The sequence below is a fragment of the Pinus tabuliformis genome, chromosome Q (genome assembly GCF_031772625.1).
Source record: "Pinus tabuliformis cultivar Carrire ecotype Pingquan chromosome Q, CPIR1, whole genome shotgun sequence".
In the NCBI taxonomy this organism is placed as follows: Eukaryota; Viridiplantae; Streptophyta; class Pinopsida; order Pinales; family Pinaceae; genus Pinus; species Pinus tabuliformis.
In genome coordinates this window covers 550,417,756-550,423,755 of record NC_142296.1, presented here as the reverse complement: position 1 = coordinate 550,423,755, position 6,000 = coordinate 550,417,756, and the positions used below count along the sequence as shown (strand labels likewise).

Below are 6,000 nucleotides of genomic sequence, written 5' to 3'. Positions count from 1 at the left end.
GTAGAATCCAAGAAGAATCCATAACATTTATATCTTCTAAGAAATTTGGCATTATATATAGCCAATGTCCAATTGGATATAGAGCAGCTAAAAGAATGCGTTTGAACCCTACCCTATCTTAAATCCCTAACCCTACATGCCAAGATTCTGTTTAAAATTGTTTCTTTCGAATTCTAGTAACAAATATCTCCTGGAGTCTGTAAGTTCTATATCCTTGCTTAATACTCTTTCAAAAGCATACAAAACATAGAGTATGAATGTTGAGCACGCCTGTCTCCATCTTTGAAGTTGTTACATAAATGTCTGGGAAAGTGTAGCATGGGGATTTTTAAAGGATGGCTATAATGCCAATTCAAACTATTTCCAATAATACAGCTGAGGAAGCTTCACACTCTTCCCCAACTCTTTTTCTCAACTATATTTTTATTGCTAGATATAGATATAGATATAGTTTAAATTCTGAACATCAATTTTTTAAATTTGTCAAAGGGTTGGTGTCAGTTTTGGGCCTAGTCTTTTCATCTTGTTTTAGAGTCTTGTTAAGAGTCTTGCTAGTGTGTCAAATGGGGTCAATTCTCTGTTTTAGTCCATCAATGGTCTCACACCACACCTAAGCTCCATATGTCAATTCTATGTCAAAGTTCACAGCGCAGAAACCTCCGTCTAGGTGATTTCGTAGCGCAAAACACCGATTTTGCACTAACTGCGCTATGAAATCGGGAATTCGTGCTAATCCATAGCAAATCTCACCCCAGCTGTCATATTTTCTGCAAGAAGTTTATGGGGATCGCATGTGCAAGGTCTTACATGTCGGTCTTGACGCGTGTTTTGTAACCTTCAAATTTGATTCTTGCCTGTACCATTCAAATCAGGACTTCCATCCAAAACCGAATCTGAAAATTCTCTATTAAGACCGAAACTTCTGATTCTGGTTTCGATTTGTGATCAATCTGGCAGTATCACTTTTGAGAAGAATGGGCTCTTGCCACCTTCCTTTGTTTCTAATTTGCAAAATGTCTTGAAGAACAGAAAGATAGAAAAACCCCCAGAAGAAGATAATTCCAAATCCGAAGGAAGTAAATGCGGTAAAGGTGCTTCAGCTTGAAATGGCTGCAGGCGTTGCTGTAAGTTTTTGATCGTGCAATTGGTGTCAATGTTCCAAGATCATGCTTTCTCCCAGTGAAGGAAACTTCAGATTTACTACTTGTGTAGTCTATTTTGTATAAACTACTCATGGTCGCTGATTTCAATGTTAAAGCTGTTCAACAGGCATTACTTAAAATGCTAGAAGGAACAATTGTACATGTTCCAGAAAAGGGAGCTCGCAAACATCCTCGTGGCGATCATATTCAGATCGATACAAAGGATATTCCCTTTATATGTGGCAGGGTTTTCGTGGATCTAGAGAAAACGATTTCTGAGAGACGGCAAGATTCTTCTATTGGCTTTGGAACGCCTATACGAGCTAATATGAGGACTGGTGGCCTGACAAATGCTGCGGTGACATCATCCTTGCTAGAGTCGGTTGAGAGTAGTGATCTTATTGCATATGGTTTAATACCAGAGTTCACTGGACGATTTCCTGTTCTTGTTAGCCTCTCAACGTTGACTGAAGACCAACTTGTTCAGGTGCTCATAGAGCCTAAAACTGCACTTAAAACTCTCAGAATGTGAACCGCACGGATCCCTTCTTGGTCGCCTGCAGATGCTTTAGCGTCGTTACCATCCTCAGCGCGCTCCTCTGCGTTGTTATAAACGTGCTCTCAGCCATTCATTCAAAAATGGTGAAGATGTCTTTGATGGCATCCTCCGGGGTTATACAGTGCTTATTGCGTTATTTGTGGTGATCGCAGAGACTGAATGGAAGTGGATTCAGAAGTTTTGGCGAATTCTGGAGTATTGGGTGGAAAGAGGAATGCTTCAAATATTTGTTGCTGTCATGACAAGAGCTCTGTTTGAAGGAACAGTGAGTAAAAAATATATCATTCTTTTGCGTGAGATTGCAAGCTACATGTTGCTTGCATGTGGTGTCATATATGTCATTGCGGGATTACTCTGCTGCGGCTGGCTAAAGCACTCTCGTTTGAGCAAATCATTTTCAACAAAAGTCAAAACGAACACCAGATTGCAGCACTGAAGCTGTCAAATGACTGGTCAGTGTTAATGGATGATAAAAAAAAAAACAATTCAGCAGAAAATGATAGTGGGTACCCGTACTTCAGAGGACGAGCCAAATTATTTGATGATAGCAGAAGTCCAGATTCCCCTGCAAAACTCTGAAAATGACATCATTGAAGGTTTTTCAATCCACCGAAGCCAAGGTACAAATAATCCAGAAGATTAATCATGCCACATAATTCATTTGTCATTGCAACGAAGACAGTGAGCCCAGATGTTTATGTGTTTGATTACAGCAAGCATCCATCAAAGGCTCCTCAAGAAAGGATTTGCAATCCTGAACCGATATTGAAAGGTCATTCTAATGAAGGATATGGTTTGTCATGGAATCCTCTCAAAGAAGGTCACCTACTAAGTGGTTCAAACGATGCACAAATATGCTTGTGGGATATAAATGCTGCATTTGGAAAGAAAGTGCTTGAGGCCAATCAAATATTTAAGGTCCATGAGGGAGCAGTTGGGGATGTTTCATGGCATTTGAAGCACGAATATCTTTTTGGCTCTGTTGGAGATGATTGTCATTTGCTCATATGGGACATGCGTACACCTGCACCTAACAAGCCTCAACAATCAGTTGTAGCTCATCAGAGTGAGGTTAACTCTTTGGCCTTTAATCCGTTCAATGAGTGGCTGTTGAGAAAATAAAGCTCAAGACAGTCAGAGTTTAGTATTGAAACTGTGATTTTTGGGAACAACTCAGCAGTTTCGTAGCGCGCTACGAAACTGCTGAAGCTGCATAATTAACGATCAGTGAACCAAATTTTGAAGACTTTCCTATCAGCATTAAAAAAGTTTTTGTGTCAGCACACATGCACATGGGAAAAGCTTACAACACACGAAGGACGTGGCACTCATTACTAATTCAAGAAAATCAACATGGCTAATTACTTCCGAATATCTTTGAGGAAAACAAAGGCATAAAAACAAGGACAGTTTCCTGTTTCTCAGCAGAGGTAAAGGGATACGACATTAAGGACTAGTAAGAAGCTTCGAGCATCCATCACAGCTAAACTAAAAAAAGACCAATTGTCAGAGAATGAGCCTGTTTTCTCCTTTTTCTCGTAGGAGCACCATCTTGATTGTAATAAATGATATATTCAGCATGATGTCGAATTAGAATCCTAATTGTTTTAGGTTTCTAGAGCTGTCAATTTGTAGTCTGCTGTATTTATTAGTTAGTTTCAAATGTTAGTAGGTGTCATCATAGGCAGAATTGGAGTTCCCCTCACGCTGGAGGAGGAACCTCAGTTAGGTAGAAGAGCTCTATATATAGCTGAAACAGCAATGTAATCAGGGTTGGAAAACTTTATAACAAAGCTTGTATTTGGCTTATGTAAGACTCATTTTCAGTAATATAATTTTGACTTTACTTCTCAGGATTCATGAAGGATTTCTTATGTTCAGAATATGTGATGTTGTCCTTTTCTTAATTCTTACAGTGGTATAGATGTATAATCACTCAGAATTCACTGAATGTGCTCTGATTTCCTGTATACATTTATAAACTGTGTGGTCCCATATGAGTTGATGTTCTGAATGTCTAAATGCTGAATGCCCTGACTTCCATGTAAGGTTAAGTTCACTGTTATATTGAGGTGTTGTTGACTCCATAAGCCCAATGGATAGTTGTTTAATGTGTTTCCAGCATTCATATTTTTCACAGTTGTTCTATAAGAGTTAGCCATCTTATCTTTAATCAAAATAATTAATCCATCACGAGAGAGCCCTCTCAGGTTGAGGAGGCTAGGCCTCAGCCTAAAGTAGGTTTGAAATAGTTACTTAGAGTCAACCTGACCAGCAGCCTATCAGGGTCTGATTTTGAGATAACATTTTGGTGCGTCTGCTGGGAGCCTGAAGATTATTCATTCCCAAATCATGAAGCTGAACTTCTGAAGGTAGCAGGAGCTCATAAGGTTTTCGAGGCTGCATTCTACCTTGGTGACTCCATACAATCTTAAAGTTAAAAAGGTGGCTTCGAGAGGAAGATATACAAGGAGTAATCCTGACCCAGATCCGCCTACTCCTGTGGATAATCCAAACACCATCTCAAGGAGCAGGCAAAGATTTCCTGATATACCAGGTACTTCATCTGTATCAAAATCTTTGTTCCCTGAATTTTCTAGAAGTCCTGAAGATAAAATTGTAGATGATAAAATTCATGAGGTATTGTTGAGGTCTGAGAACGAAGAAGAACTTATTGGAATTATTTTAGATTTACAAAAAAGAGGCATTGATACTTCATCCTTAGTGTCACAAAAAGATAAGGAAGAGTTTTGGGAGGTTGTTACTTCAGAATTACTGTTAGAAGAAGAAGATTTGAATCAACTCAAAGAGCTTGATCCTTTTGAAGTTTTGCTCAAATCCAAAACCGGTTTACCTCTCCCAAATTGGAGTTCCTTTGTCAGTGGTTTGCAAAGTCCAAATAGTCCTTTTCGTACCAATACTTTATCTTCTGCCTCTGCTAGTCCAAATAGTCCTCAGACACTATCTCACACTAGTTCTGCTCCCACTGGTCATACAATACCTGTTATCACTGCTCCTCCATTCATTATGGCTATACCTGCTAGGTATGCTCCTCTAGCTCTCCCTGCTGTTTTACATGATCTTCCTAGCAAATATTCTGCCAGAATTCCAACATGGGGAGGAGATGAAGATATTACAGCAGAGGAACATGTGGATAGGTTCAATGATTTTGTTGACAGGGAAGAAGTGGATGATGAAGATGTAAAACTAAGATTGTTTGCTCAAACTTTCATTGGGGAAGTCAGAAAATGGTTTAAAGCCCTTAGAGCCGGAAGCATTCACAGTTGGGTAGAATTTGAAGATATCTTTCTAAGGAAATGGGGAAACAGAACCAACCCTGTCCAAGCCCTTACCAAATACAACAATCTTAGAAGAGCTCCAGACGAAATTGTCCAAAACTTCTCTAAGAGGTTTAACAAAATATACAATTCTATTCCAGCTCATTTGAAACCTCCTGGAGCTTTGGCACAGTTGAGATATGCTGAATCATTTGATTCAGATTTCTCTCTTTTACTCAGAGAAAGGGAGTCTGCCTCTCTTGCTGACATGCAAAATGATGCAATTAAGGTAGAGGTGAATATGCTTGCTGCTAAGAAATCAAAGATGGCAAAGACTAAGCTGAAGGAAGAAGAGAAACCTTCTACCTCTGCTCAAGAAGACAAGTTTGAAACAATGATGAAAACCATGGAGAAAATATATATTCAAATCCAACTTTAAATTTTTGCCATAAAGAGAGCACATTTACCACAGTTCAGGATATATCAAACAGTTTACAAGAAACTTTTGCCTGCACACATGTACATGGGAAAAAGCTTACAACGCATCAAGGACGTGGCAGTCTGCTCCATTTTGGGTAAAGGATAAAGGACATGCTTATTTGCATTCGAATATTTTGGGGAAAACTAAAGACCAGTAAACAGGGGTAGTTTCCTATCTTTCAGGCATTGGAAAACATGTGTCATTGAAGACTTTCCTATCAGCATTAAAAAAGTTTTTGTGTCAGCACACATGCACATGGGAAAAGCTTACAACACACGAAGGACGTGGCACTCATTACTAATTCAAGAAAATCAACATGGCTAATTACTTCCGAATATCTTTGAGGAAAACAAAGGCATAAAAACAGGGACAGTTTCCTGTTTCTCAGCAGAGGTAAAGGGATACGACATTAAGGACCAGTAAGAAACTTCGAGCATCCATCACAGCTAAACTAAAAAAGACCAATTGTCAGAGAATGAGCCTGTTTTCTCCTTTTTCTCGTAGGAGCACCATCTTGATTGTAATAAATGATATATTCAG

General features: G+C 39.1%; 1 pseudogene; it reads left to right on the top strand.

Moving 5' to 3' along the window:
* Positions 1-1,233: 1,233 nt before the first annotated feature.
* Positions 1,234-2,823, top strand: LOC149220631 (uncharacterized; annotated as a pseudogene).
* The last annotated feature ends 3,177 nt before the right edge of the window (positions 2,824-6,000 follow it).